Raw genomic sequence first — 12,574 nt, 5'->3', positions numbered from 1 at the left:
TTGTGATGAGGTTTTTTAGGCAATGTCAGACTACACAATCTATGTGGTTTAAAATAAATTTTAAAAAGTCAATAACTAATTTAAAAATATATACTTGCTAAATGATATTATTTTCTTTGTCACAGTTATCTTCCATTTGCTGAAAATAAATCTTTCTCTAACCCAGATATCTCTTCTGAGTTCCATACTCATATTCGATTGCCTAATGGCACTGTGCTCTTTTGCAGGCACATCAAAATAAATATGCACAAAATAGGATAACCTCTTTCCTCCATACATATCAAGCCTCTTTTCCATCTTGTGTTCTCTATCACACTTATGGTTGTCAGTTCCAAGCCCTGGGTGTCTTAGTCGATTGCCCTCTAAATGTCCCCATTGTCAAAAAGTGCAAGTTACTATTGGCCCCTCTTTCGACTACCACAGAGGACTTCTAATCATGATTCTGTATCTGCTTTTATGTTCCTCTAATCTATACTCTGCACTTAATCCAAATTTTCTTTTTAAAACACCAGTCCTATCAATGGTTTCTCATTGTACCTAGGAAAACATAAAAATGTTGCATGTGTCTTTCTAGCCACCCACCAACTTGACCCTTCCCTATTCATCTTCCAACACTATCCCCCATAACCTTTATGGCCAAAAGTCCTGAAATACTCAAATTCTTTAAGGTATATCTCTTTTTCCTTGTGGATTGGTAATGGGTTCTGCTGTACCCCAAAATTGGCACTTAAGGAAACAACTGTTTATGCAGCTCAATATTTGGTGGAACAGCAATTTGGGCTGTAATCAGCTAAACAGTTCTTCTGGCTCTCTGAGTTGAGCTCACTCATGAATCTGGGGTCAGAGACAGTTTCTGAGGTTAGCCGGCTGAGAGCTGGAGCGCCTCTGTTCTCTTCCATGTGGGCTCTCGTCTTTCAGTTGGCTACTCCTTATAGATTTGGTTACATGGATGATTTCAAGTGAAGCAAGAATTGAAGCTTCAAGACTTCAAGGAGCCTAGACTCAGAACTTGTCTAACACTGATTTCTCAACACTAGTTGTCAGCTGCACAGCCAACTGCAATTCAAGAGGAGAGTAATTCCATCTTTTGACAGGAGGAACTACAAAATATAGTGAATATATTTGCCATGTCCAGAATAACTTAAACATGATTTTCTGTTTTTCAGTTGGCTAAAATCACACTCATCTTCAGCAATAAGGTCTTTCTGTTTTTCTGAAGCTGTTTAAGACCTCGCATATATAGTCCTTAATTAAACACTTCAATGTGTTGTGCTACAATACCAAATTGGTAAATTATGATGTCCTAAGAAAAAGCCATAGTTGTTAATCTGCCCTCCTACTCATTACAAACTTGAAAGAATAAACTTCTTTAAAAGTCATCAAAGTATGTTGTTTGCCAAGGAAGACAGTAGAATAGAGGAAATATATGTCGAGAACATGTGCACAGAATGCATTCATTTCAATCCAGTGCACACCATGGGAATCATAGCACACACTCTGTTAGAAGGATCCTTCTGAGAAAGCATTCTCTTAAAAATTGAACCACAAGAGACATGCAAAAACATCAATGGCAGCACATTACAACCAACTGTGGAGGAAGAAGATGGTACTGGAACACAGCTTCTCCAAGAAAAAGGCCTATCACCTTACTTCCTTTCCTATCTTGAAACTTCATACTTTTTTTTTATTTTTGTTTTAACCTAAACCATGCACTCTGTGAAGGAAGAGTACCTACCTATCTGTCTGCATTGTTACCTGTAGATACTAATTGTTCTACAATTTTGACTTAATGTAAACAGCATTGAGCTACTAAAGTTGAAAATTTATGACTTCATTGACACTTCACATTGTGCAAACGAATCAGCCTCATGCCTTGACTAGCAAATAGCAATTAGAATTAAGTGGAAACTTCTTACATAGCATGCAAACCTTCAGCTGGTTAGGAAGTTTCCCTGTGTACTGTGGGTTCTTGCTTGGCATTATCACCCGTGTCATGTAAGAATAAAAGTAACTAACATAAGTCTGAAAATTTGACCTTCTATCAGTTCTCCCTCTGCCTCCCCCTGCCCCTCCTCCTCCCCCCCTTTCTTTTCTCTCTTTCTCCTAAATGAAAAGCAAAGAACATGGCAATGTGACATCTTCAAATTTTTATATACCCATGAGCTACATTGAATAATTAGGAAAGAGTTTTCCCCCAAAATTAATTTTTTCACGTCTCAGAATTGAGTGAAACCTGTGGCTAATGAGGAAATTAAATAATTTGTCTTTTGAAAGTGCATTTCTTCCTCAACTTTTTTTCTGCCTTTAAGGCTTTTTAGAGCCTTTAAAAAATTTAGTATGTGTGATGTTGAGTTGTCAGAACATACCCTTAGTCTGGGTTGGGCTATGTCTGGCTTTAGGCACCTCTACCAGAATTAGGTCATCGTTAAAAGTACACCAACTTAGGGGCTGACACAGAAGAGCTACAAATACAGAAGGAAATAGTTTAAATGCTGTTGAGACTTAATTTACAATAACTTAAGGCAAAAACACAGTGAACCAGTTGGCTTGTCCAGATAAAAAGCTAAAGGTGGATCTGGCTGAATCCTGAAGCTCAGTGTTTTCTTTCGGTGTTGTCAGGAGCCTTTTTCTTTCCCCTTCTTTCATATCTGGTAGCCTCCGCTACCTCTTGCATTTGGATTAATGTTCACCATTGCAGTAAGGCACAACTGTATCCCGAATTTCTACATTGACATCTTTTCAACATTGGCATATAAACAGGTAAGAGACATTCCTCCCCAGTAACTCTGGCAAAAAAATATCCCTGGGAGAACTTTAATCATCCTAAGCCAATCATTTTGGCCAAAGGATGTGGTCTTCTGACTGATCACCATTGTGGTTTTACTTTTACTTTGTATGCCATAAAGTCCCTGGCTTGGTAATTTAAGAAAAAGATGTGTAACATTTGACAAATCTTCTTCCTTTCTAGGCTTTAGTTTCCTTATGCACCAGATGAAGGATTCAGTGTTCCTAAGTCCTCTTTGTGCTCTGAGGTTCTGTGGTTTTATGTCTGAACGCATCAGCAAGTCCATGAGTACTATAATCAACTTGCACTCTACATTTACCTATAGACTTCACTTAATACAGTTGCTAGTATTTTGAGTTTCTTGGTAAATATAAGCTGTGGAATTGGTTAGAATGGTTTTAACTTTCATCCTCTTGTTAATTGCTAAATATACAAATTCATGATGCAATTTCTTTTCTTTTTTTTACTATGTTAATTTTTCAAAGGGTTCTGAGAGAGGCGTTTTCCAATATGCTTTAGGATGAAAATTTATTTTTAGTGTCTGGAGTTTATTGTTATTTATTTAGGTGTATTGAAAAATCTTTAAAGTTGTAGCATTGGAAAATCTACATCTAATTGAAATAGATTATATTATATTGCTCATTGGGCTTAACAAATCTGAAAAGTATTTCAGAAAATAATCTAGATTTTTTTTTAATACCTAATTTGTATCAGAAGGAAGTAAGTCAAGGGGACACTGCTGGCAGAAGATTAAGAGAACAAATACTGAACAGCAGGGTGGAAGCACAGCATTGCTGGCAAGTCAGGATTTGAAATTGGTCCTGTCCAATTACTAGCTGTGTAATTTTGGATAAGTTACTTACTCAATCTATCTATCTTTCTATTCTTCTGCAAATGGGGTTACTACTAGTTCCTCCCATAAGGTTTTATAAGGATTGCCTTATTTTATTTTTCAGTATAATATAAAATATAATATGATATGATATAATGTTTTATTATACTCGCTATATATCATAATTCATTAAGTTTAAGACTATTACATATTTCATACAATTCTTTAAAGTGCAATTAAGAAATGAAAAGAAAATATTGCAAATTAACGATGACATGCTATTGATTATGACACATCTTGATTTAATTAAAAAATGCATCTCAAAGTCATTAAATTTTTTAATATGTGATAAATACATAAACTGTATTTTCTGAAGGAAACAAATGAAATTACATTTATAATTAAAAATATTAGATTCAAATTATTTAATTAACATACTGTATCATAATTCTGCTTATTTACATGTTCATTCCTTTAGTAAGTCAATAAACAATTACTGAATGGCTGATGGTGATAATTTTTTTTTCATAATCTAAATGGATAAGATTGTACAAGAGCTGGCATGTCAGATAGAGATAGCCTATTTAAATTTAGGGAGGCTATCTGATATATAGAGCTCTCTTGATCTAAAGAGACTTTTATTTTTCATTTGAATCCTGTGTTATGAAAATAACCAAAATGAGTCTTCTGGGTAAAGACCAATAAATGAAATTTTTTCCATACAACCCTTTATTGGCACTTCTGTTCTTTTTCAAATTTGGAAGATTCTGTGGGGTTTGGTCATTTATAATTTTTACCATATGTGTTGGGCCCTTCTCAACATATGGTTGGTACTCTATCTTTCAAATTTATTCCTAACTCTGAATTTTAAGTTTTTATTCATGAGCATTTCTAGATGTTTCTAAGAATACCCATGGTGACTTTCTGTGTGAATTTCATGTATTTTATAATTGCCCTCAATTTTTCCAATTCAAATATTTCTCCTTCTCTTTGAAATTTAATAAAATCAATCAATATTACTTGACTGATTTCAAGTAGTTAAATACTTGTCACCACTAATGATGTCATCACTCTTATGGCTATTGCAGAGAATATAGACTCACCAAGTTTTTCCTTAAAATGCTTAATTCTCATTGGAAAGATAAGGCTTATCCATGTGTACAGAACAGCAAGCTATATAAGATGGTAATGCTAAGATTATCAGGAAAGAAAAGAGGAAAAACAGAGAGCAAAGAAGGAATCTGGGGAGGGAGGTGAGAACAGAGGGAAGGGAAGGGAAGGGAGGGGACGGGACAGAAGGGAGGGGAAGGGAGCGGTAGAGAGGGGAAGGGAAGGGAAAAGAAACCCGAGTGTTAAAGGTGGAAACAAGGAAGGCTTCATGGAGGAGGTAGGATTCAAATTCAAAATGGGCAGATATTTTACAGCCAGAAAGGATAAGGAAGATAACCTTGGTGAGAAGAAAATATAAACAAAACTGTAGCATATTGATTGAACATCAAACTGATTAGCCTGATTTGTATTATAATGAAAATATGAGAAAGATGTGAGAAATAAATATGTACTCACAGTCAACATTGTCTGAGATCTCCCTGCAGTGTTTTCAAATTGAAATGAAGAAACATATGTAGAAAAGCAATAGAATATGCATGATACGTACTGCTTACATTTAACCCCCCTGAGTCCATAGGCACATCTGTTTAAATCACAGTATCCTTCCCCACTGAGTATAGAAGAGGCCTCTCAAAATCCTTTTCCCACAGCTTTGCAAGCATCACTGTCATTCAGTCAGAGTTGGCAGTTGAAACAAAAGCTAACAATGCACATTTGAAAACAGGATCAGAAAATCCAAATTCAAACCTTAAGTCCACCTCTACTTGTGTCACTTTTGGCAAGTCACACGTACAACCTCCCTATGTTGTATGTTATCATTGATAAGCATAAGTTGTTGGGCTATTCCAAATGCTGGCATCATTACACTAATGTTTGTGGGATTATTTGGTAAGTATGCAAAAATGGTCATGCAAATAAAAGGAAAAATTCGTTTTTTTATATCTTCTTTAAAATATAGAAATATAACATCTTACAACTTACTTCTTAATTTCCACATTCTAGTTAAGTTTGGAAATCCATTATTTTCTCCTGCATTGAATTATGCAGGTACATTTTCCAAGCAAAGTGAGACTCATACATCAATACCAAAATAATGGTTCTCAATCTTTTCCAGTTCTTAAGAAGTTGTTCTTTGCTGGTGCTCTGTTTTGGATTCTTTGGTATCATGTGCATGGTTAATTGTTTTCCTCCTATACAAACCCATCTGCATGTCATCTTTTCTGTGGCTTTACCAGAAAAAAAGTCTTCCGCCAGGATAGAAGTTGATTCTTTAAACATGTGAAAAAATAATGAATGTTTTGATAGTTATGAAAGTGAGAGATACTGTACTTCTTTTCACTACAATAATTTATACAGTGAGTTAGAAACAAAATGGGAAAAATTGGAGGTCACTTAATATATAGATAGAAATTCTAGATTCATATAGACCAAAAAATATTCAGCTATTTCTTTCTTATGAATTATTTTAAAACAAAGAACGTTACTGATTTCTAGTCATTTCTTGGATGTGCAATACAATTATCAGTCATTTTTTAATCTAGTCACCCGATCAAATCTTTAATTTTAGGGATTATAATTCTATTACTAAACATCATTGTGCAGGGTATAAAATATTCCATATGTATGTATGGCCTTTTACAGAACAAAGGCAAACCAAGCTCTTATTTTGATGCAGACAAAATGACAGTGGTGAAAAGAGACATGTAGACAGGATTCTACTCAAAATTCATGAATGGCATTCAAAATTGTGCATGGGAATTGTTGTGCATGTATTAATAGAAAGTTCTGATAGGCAGGAGGTCCCAGTTCCAACTTTCATGCTCTGTAAAGAGTTTTAAAGCATTATGGGCAGAAGCCATGAAATACTCAGAATTGCAAAGGGTCCAGAGTGAGCCAATGAAAAGTAAAACGTAAAGAAAAAAGTATATTTTATATGAACAGAGAGTACAAGTTGAGTGCAGAAGATAAATGGAACGCATTTAAAACTTTATGCAAACATTACTAATCAATCTTTCTTGAATATTAAACTGTTTTTTGGTGATTGGATAATTTTATCTTGTATTTTGTAAAATTTTCTTTTTAACTACTGTCTTACGTCAACTCAGATACGTAAACTTTCCCAATCAAGTACAAAACCACTTCTTGCTCTCTGTGCTATGTTTGTTGCAGGTTAGTCCACATGGTTTGTCACATGTCCACTCAATGTCAACTTTTGGTTTTATAGCCACTGAACAGGAGGAAAGCAATAACAAAGTGTTAGGTTTGTCAAAATTGTTGAGTAAAATGAATTGTAATTTCAGTGGAATAAAATCAATAAATTCCATTCTGTATTTGTTAATTTATTTACCCAACATTATTAATCTGTAGCCCTATTTCGTCTGTACTATGGAGAACTGTTCCTAGATTTACAAAATTCAGACTGACAAGGAAATGAGACCAGAGTGAGTAAACTTTTATATATGTTTGCATAGTCTCTATGGAGAAGTATATTGATAGCGTCCTTGAATAAAATGTTGATTCCATTTGTTTTTAATCTTATTCCAGAATTAAAATCTGTCATCACAAGTTTGAATTCTCTGGAGGTATTCACCTTGGTTCTGTTCAAGTGATGGCTCCCCTCTGAGATCATTGTCTAAAGAATCTGAGATTTTTACCTGGAGATTATGTCTGAAAATAATATTTTCCAAGCTGTGAAAAAGGAGTAAGTGATTAACATTCCAAGAGGTAGAAATCTGTTTGGGTTATATTATTTGTTAATTCATATATTCAAAAAACCAACACATATTTCATGACACTGGAGTGGAGTACATGGGCACATAGATGCTGCAATTGGACTGTTGTGTTCTACAGCTCTACCACATTTTAGAGACGTAACTTTGGATAAGTGACTTAATTTCTCTGTGTCTCAGTTTACCATTGATAAAATTGGAGATACATTAGTAGTAATTCTTTCCTGGTTGTGGTTTGGATTTAGGCATGCAAATTGCTTGACACAAGTCTGGCACTTGTAAAAAGAGCTAAATTTTTAGTAGCGATAGCAGTAGCAGTAGTGACAATGGCAATGGTGATAGTGGCAATGTTCCTGTGTTACTCTATGCATTATGAATAAAAAGCTAATTTTCCCTTTCCTCAAGGAATTTTATATCTATCTGGAAGCCATATTATTATCTGTATTATTTTCCTTTGCATCCATAATCCTTATGGTGTGTGTGTGTGTGTGTGTGTGTGTGTGTGTGTTCGTGTGTGTGGGCCACCTGTATTAAACGAGGGAAGTGACATTGTCTACTGTTTATCTTTATATCTCTCAGCACTGGAAAAAGTGCCTGCAATACAGTTGCTGTTCAGTCAATAATACTAAATGAATGAATGTACTGTTTATTGTATTTTGTTATTCCTCATCTCACTAGGAAAAGGAGAACAGAAGAAAAGAAGCATGCATCAAATTGAATTTCCAATCCTTCCACCAACTGTGTCATCTCATTCCACTTTTCTCATAGATATTTGTGAGAATCCAATTAAATGAAGGATTCTGGAAATATAAATCTTGTCCTTGAATAATCATTCCTATTAGGTATAGCGTATGAGATTTTGAAGCATTTCTATGAATTTTGTTTTTCAATACCTATATATTATAGTAGTTGGAACAACATTTCTTTGTTTAAGATAAAGATTTTACACTCATAAGCTAATATTGAACTTCCACCCCATTTAAATATCTTGTCTCATTTTCTCATTTTTCTCATGTAATTTAGTCGTCACACTCCCCAATTTAGCCTAATAGTACTTTTTTGTCCCAAACCAGTATATAGTGATAAACGTCTCCAATTCTTCCATCTATCAAAGTACAGATAACTACTGACCATATAAGAATAAATAAAAACAAGCAAAGATCACCATAAAAACTCCTGCATTTCTCTCAAGTCTAAAGAGAAATGATATACTTGCTTCTTCCAGTCTCTAGACAAGGGCCATTTTTATTATTCTCTCCAGGATACCTGAGCTGAATGGGTTGCTTTGCTATCATAGTATGGACAGGATTAAAGACTGGTCTGCTGATGACTAAGTTCCATATATACAAGGGTAAACAACACTTCCATTTGCCAGTAGGGGATGAGCCTAATTATGCCTACAGCTGTGTCACTCATGGGGCCACTCCTGCAGCAATCTGGCTCTCTGCTTCCTTTCCTAGAGTTCTCTACCACGGAGATGAAACTTTGCAGTCTCTAGTGCTTGAGCTCATGCTGACTTGACTCATTAACAGATTCCAGCTGTTCTTCCATAGCAACAGACAACTTCACATCTGCAGGGCCATTTGGATCTCAGATGTGAGTGGCAAAGATCACTGCTTGACAATGTTTTGCAATTCCAGGTGGTTGTTAGCATTGGAGTGAATGTAAAATGAAAAGTTTTGATTATCTTTTATTCTGAATACATGGTGACTTTCAACAAATATATCTTCATGTGGTTTGAAAACTAAACGCTACAACTTGAAATCCACATTAAAGTAAATAAAGATTGCACACATACACAAACAGCAAAAATCAAGAGATTGAAACTAAAAATAAATTAAAACCTATCACTAACTATGAATGAGAATGAGTTTACCCTAATGAGCTCTTTGATCTAACAACTCGACTAACAACTCAGAAATTTTCTTTCCATTTGCAAAAATATAGTATTATGTGATCTCTGAAGATATTCTAGCTCCCAATTTTATAATATTATAATTTTGTGTTAAGTAGAGAATAGGCATACCAAATATATCAAAATTACATGAGAAAGGAAATTTTCTTTAGAAAACCAGAGTGAACCATAAATCGAAAATATAGTTCTGTAAATTCTAAAAACACATGTGCTTTGAACAAAAATTGTCTAACAGTGATCGATCAATATGTGAGAGGTGAAGTCTGAGAGTAATGGCAACAAAATGTGATATTTGAAATCTGTTATTTTAGAAAACCAAACTGTAAAACTAGTAGGGAAAGGAAGAAGTTGATGGGTTTGACAAAGTCAAAATTCTGTTCAGTTCTTGTAGGCCTCTAAATGAATGATACCATGGTTACTCTTTTAAGAAGAAACAAGAAGAATCACATAGCATGCAATTTCATCACTGGTGAATATTTTCACTCAAGCTAACAGGCTTCTGAATCTCTTTGGACAGTTTCCTTCATCAACATATTACCTATTTGAGAAAAATGTTTCAGATCTTCTTTTGAGAAGGATTTTTAAAAAGACAAGATATGTTCATGAGAGAAGAAAAAAGATTACTATGTTCTCTTTGATTTCTATAAGCATAACCAAACTAGTTCAGGCACTTTTTATTCACTTTTATTATTTATTTTATTTATCAATTAATTCAATTATTTAGATATTGTTACACTATCTGCCTTTACAAATGACTTGGTGAGGCTTCAAAATTAATTATTGCAGTAATCTCTACACTGGTGGTTAGGTTCCAACAACATCATTGAATTTATTCTTTTCGCAATTGCACAGATGAGAACATTTCCATTTTCTTCTTAAGTTCTTTGTTGGTTTTCAGGTTTTTTTTCCCCCTTCTACAAATTTGCCTAAATTTCTCAGTCAGGAGTTCAAGACTTTACCCATACTGGTCCTGATTTGCATTATATGCACACACAGTTTTAATTCTTATTATACATAGAGTAAGCATTATTTCGAACTTCCACTAGAGTCAAATTATTACAATTGCTCTCATCCAGAAATGTCTGCAAATTCCTGGCTTATGGAAGTTACTTAACTGTGTTCCTTTCACCTAGACTCCTCAGCTTACTTCTCTTCATTTTTATCAATTCTTCCTGAAGAAGCAGTTCTTGTTCATCACATCAAATCCCAGGGAAGTTCTGATTACCAGGAAGTGGAACCTCCTTTCTATTATTTGACCTTCATAATCAACTTCTTTCTGTTATTTTTATATATATGCTGGTATTTACCAACAGGCTGGGGATGGGGTGGGGTGAGGGATGGGTGACTGGTAATGCTTAAAAATTGCTGTGGTATAAATATTCCCATTGTGGCTGATTTCAAGCAAATTATGTTTTCACTGAATGAGGAGTTGAAAAGAAATACCCACCATCAACTTTTGTTTGCCAGTTACAGCTGGCTGTACTCCACCATTGAATATGCAAAGAACTTGTTTTTTTTCTAATTGATGATTATAAAGGACTTGAGTGTATGTAATATATTTTAAAACATATCTCCTTAATATCACTCTGGCTATATTTGGCATCTGTGATGGTTAATTTTATGTATCAACTTGACAAGGTTAGGTTACCATGTCTGCTTGTTTGGTCAACATGGCCTATTGTTACCATAGATGTATTTCATAGATAGATGGGATCAGCATCTACAGTCAACTGACCTTATGTAAAGGAGACTGCACTCCTTAATGTGGGTGGGACTCGTTTAGAATTCAAGAATTCAACATCACACAGGAATTTTCAACCTCCTCTTGCTATTTCCCACAATTGTGTGAGCCAATTCCCTATAATGACCTAGAACTAGACAAGGAACTGGACCTGAAGCTACAGCATCTCTATCTATAGTTATAGCCTGTTCATTCTGTTTCTTCGGAGGATGTTAACTGATACAGCATCTAAAGTAGATAGATAGATAGATAGATAGATAGATAGATAGATAGATAGAGATATAGATATATAGATATAGATGTATATTGATACTGATATTTCTGTAATGTCTTTTTGAATTCCTGGAACATGTGAAAATAAATGTAATCAGGTCACCCCCGCACCCCAGGAAAATCTATTTGATTTTCCACAAAGAATGTTCCATTTCAGAGTACTTTAAGGTTCACATCCAGTGTCAATTATAATGATTTTATCATCTCAGAATCTGTGAAAATAAATATGATTATTCTGCTTTTACAGATGAGAAACTGTGGGTTGAGATAAGTAATTGCCCAAAATAAGTGAAAGATAATAAGTGACAGAGCCAGGACTAGATTCCAGATCTGTTGACAACAAGACTAGGTAACAACAACAAAATTATCTCCAACATTTTGGCAGAAAACTCTTGACAAGTAAGACTTGATCTGGAGGAATTTAAGTAATTTAATAATGTGAATACATTGTTATTCTTCATTCTTCATAATTTCAACCTGATTTCTCAACTCCAAGTTTCCTTCATTTCTTTATTAAGTCAATCATTTTTTTCTTGTTTAGTGTTATCTCATAACCATAGCTCCTAGATTTAGATAGGATTTGTTTCTTTATCTTAGGTTTTATCTTAGATTTGTTTTTGGTTTTGAAGCTGAACTAGTTTTCTTTTAGAGCTGAATTGTAGAGCTTACAGCTTTTACCCAAATTAATAGTCAACAGCTTAAAATGGGGTACACTATTTTTAAACACTAAAGAAATTTTTAAAAGGAGATATCAGTTGTGCCTTTTTAATTCAGACAGACACACACATGCACATGCAAATGAGACCTCTTCTGGATTCTTCAGATGGTAAAAAGTGGAGGAATGCATATAGGAGTAAATAGATTCAGATCAGTTAACTGAGAATCGAGGCTCAAACAGGAAGCCCATCGGGTCCTGAAAGAATCAGAAAAGGTAGAAGTAAGAAACTTTTCACAAACTTATAAATTGCTCTTCTTCCATTTTGTCCTAAGAATATGAGTTATTTTTTTTAAGATGAAATTACAACCACATGTGAACAAATGATGAAGAAAGGTATGAGGAACCAAATACAGTTGGCTTATTTTTTGAAACCCCCTAGGGATATTTAAATAAAAGCACCAGTGTATATTAAACACTGGAAACACAATAGAAAATAAAAGATCTAATTGGGCTCAAGCAGCTCTTAATATT

This window comes from Choloepus didactylus, chromosome 6 (genome assembly GCF_015220235.1).
Source record: "Choloepus didactylus isolate mChoDid1 chromosome 6, mChoDid1.pri, whole genome shotgun sequence".
Classification (NCBI taxonomy): domain Eukaryota; kingdom Metazoa; phylum Chordata; class Mammalia; order Pilosa; family Megalonychidae; genus Choloepus; species Choloepus didactylus.
Note: the sequence above shows the minus strand (reverse complement) of the source record.